This window comes from Phalaenopsis equestris, unplaced genomic scaffold, assembly GCF_001263595.1.
Source record: "Phalaenopsis equestris unplaced genomic scaffold, ASM126359v1 Scaffold000002, whole genome shotgun sequence".
NCBI classification, from domain to species: domain Eukaryota; kingdom Viridiplantae; phylum Streptophyta; class Magnoliopsida; order Asparagales; family Orchidaceae; genus Phalaenopsis; species Phalaenopsis equestris.
Genome location: NW_018164444.1, coordinates 80,471,840 through 80,474,575, shown reverse-complemented (window position 1 = coordinate 80,474,575; position 2,736 = coordinate 80,471,840).

Below are 2,736 nucleotides of genomic sequence, written 5' to 3'. Positions count from 1 at the left end.
TAAGAAATGAGATATTGAGAGAGACTCCGAGATAAGAAAAACAGTATTTAAGTAAAATGTGTTGCCAATCTCATAAAATGATCTCTTATTTACAGAAGATTGATATAATATGTGAAGTTACATGTTTGTGTTTTATTTAATGATGGTGTTACGGGATATTTTAACTATTAAACATGTATGTGCCTATAGCTCGGATAACTATTGACTCAGTCGGCAGAGCTCGATTCGTTAAGGCCTAATTGTTCATCTATGTTGAGTCTAAGTTGCGGATTGGCCTTCTTTGGACTTTAGGTCGGCATGAATTACTTGATTGGCAAGACAATCGATCGACTGATTTAATCTGACTTCGGGTCGGTAGGTAGCTCTTGTTGGTTGAGCAATGTCAATTTACCATGCAAATAGTGAATCGTTGTAGCTCGATAGGTAGCTCGCTCCCCAACATAGAGAGTCGAAGAGATGACTTGACTTTTTGTGGCATAGTTACCTCTCGATCTCTGATAAGGAGTATTTGAGGCATTAGTGGGATGGTTGATGGCATTGAAGAGCCCAATTTTTCTTCGGGTGTGGTTTGTCGAATGGTTGATTGCCAATTTAGATGGGTCTTCTTATGGTGGTTCACTCGCATGTCTATCTGCCATGTTTTGGTCTGTTGGGTTCAGGCACAAACAACTTTGATGTCTTTAGTCTTGTTGGCTCTGTCTCATATGAGAGCATCCGACTGGCTTTAGTTTTTGTCTTGGTTCAGACCGCTATGTCCGATTAAATACGAAGGTATTTTGGTCTTCTGCTGGTGGGCCCCCTTATTGCTAATTTTTTGCCTTCTAACAGTTGGATCTTCTCAAGATTTGTGCTTGTGCATTCCCGATGTGCATGAATGTTATAAAAAAAATAAATTTATTTATTTTAAATTAAAATAAATTAATTATATAAAAATATCTTAAAAAAATAATTACAAGAAATTCATTCCAACTTCTGCATGAACTATGATAACATTTGTAGGCGCAAAAGACTGTGTTTTAAGCTGCATGTGTTGTGATGAAATCTATGGATTGCAAAAATTGGAGTTGGGAGTTGCATGAGTTGTGATAACTTTTATATGTTGTAGTGGTCGAAATTGGGAGCTGCATAAGTAGATAACATTCGTAGGCTGCAGAGGCTAGAACTGTGAGTTGTATGAGTTGTAATAATGTATATAAGCACCAGATGTAAGAGTTTAGAGTGTGATAATATCTATAAGCAGCAGATGTAAGAGTTTAGATCTGCAAGAGCTGTGATAATGTCCACAGGCTACAACGGCCAAATTTGGGAGTGGTATGAGTTGTGAAGACGTTCATAGGCCGTAAAGGCTATAGTAGGAAGTTGCATAAGTTGTGATAATGTCTGTAGACCACGTAGTCTATAACAGTGAGCTGTGAGGAGAGAGCTTCAAAATTATAGAGAAAGTCACTGTCTATTGATAACGACGTTGTAAGCTGTTATTTTAGAGTGCATTGTTGCACCATTTTCAAGAGGCATCAATACATCATATAGGAGACACATCTTTGCACTGTATACAAGGTGCATCGTTGCATTCATTTTGTGGACTCTTGATAAGAATATGGTAGTCCTCTATTCATAGAGTTTAGGAGAGGCCTCCTCAATCGAATAACCCAGAGAGGACTCTTGATCAAACAACATTTTGTGGACATTGGGGTACTTTAATAATGTCGAATTTGAGGGATCTTGAGCTCATTGGATTCGTATTATGGAGACACTCGATTTGACTATAAAGGTTCTCATATTTGAAATCTGTTTGACTATTCAATTATTTACCCAAAGTTTCCAAAAATAATTTAACGAATTGATTCGGGTTTATTCTGACTTTGATCAGATCAATTCCAATGTCATTCAGTGCGCCTCATCGAGCCGGTTAGTATGACTGTAAGTTTCCTGAATTCAGAGTTCTGGATGATCTTTACCGTGAATCTAAACATTCATTTCTAAAAACTTATTTCAATATTCACGTCACATCTCAAAATTCATGTCGAATGATGAAAATTTATTGGCTGTATATCAATAATAATAATTACTTTAAACTTTAGTATATTTAAATTTAAACTTACTTTTAAAAGCATTACATATGTAAAGTGATGGTTAAGTGTTAAATTAAAATATTTAAGTTTTTCAATTAAAATTGCGACATGCTACATTTTTACTTTTAAAATGATATTAAAATAAAAATACAACATTATTGACAATTACTTTTCCAGCGTACTTCCCCTTCTTAACTCCTACCCCAGCAGCAGCCAAAGAAAGACTAGGTCCAATTGCAGCCAAATTGGACTCTTCAAAACCAGCCGGAATTAGCACCTTGCTTTTCTAATCGACCAGCATTGAAGAAAAATTTACATAAATATGACATAAATCTTATATATTTACATATGCAACACCTAAAATTTTATAATTACGTTTATGACAATTTGGTGTTAAATTTTATGCATAAAAAATACATATATTTAACATTTAGAAGTTAGTAAATATAAAAAATTTGAGCGACATATACTTAAACAAAAATGTCATCGCCATCAAAAAGAATTATGAAGCCACCGGCCTTCATTAACTCTTAATTAATTGTATCTCTTTCATATTGAATAAATAGTGAGACACCGCATACAGAGATGTATGAGATGTCCGTTCTTCACCATCGATTATCATGATCATTAAAAAAAAAAAGTTAAAAGTGAGACCCATCGAAAT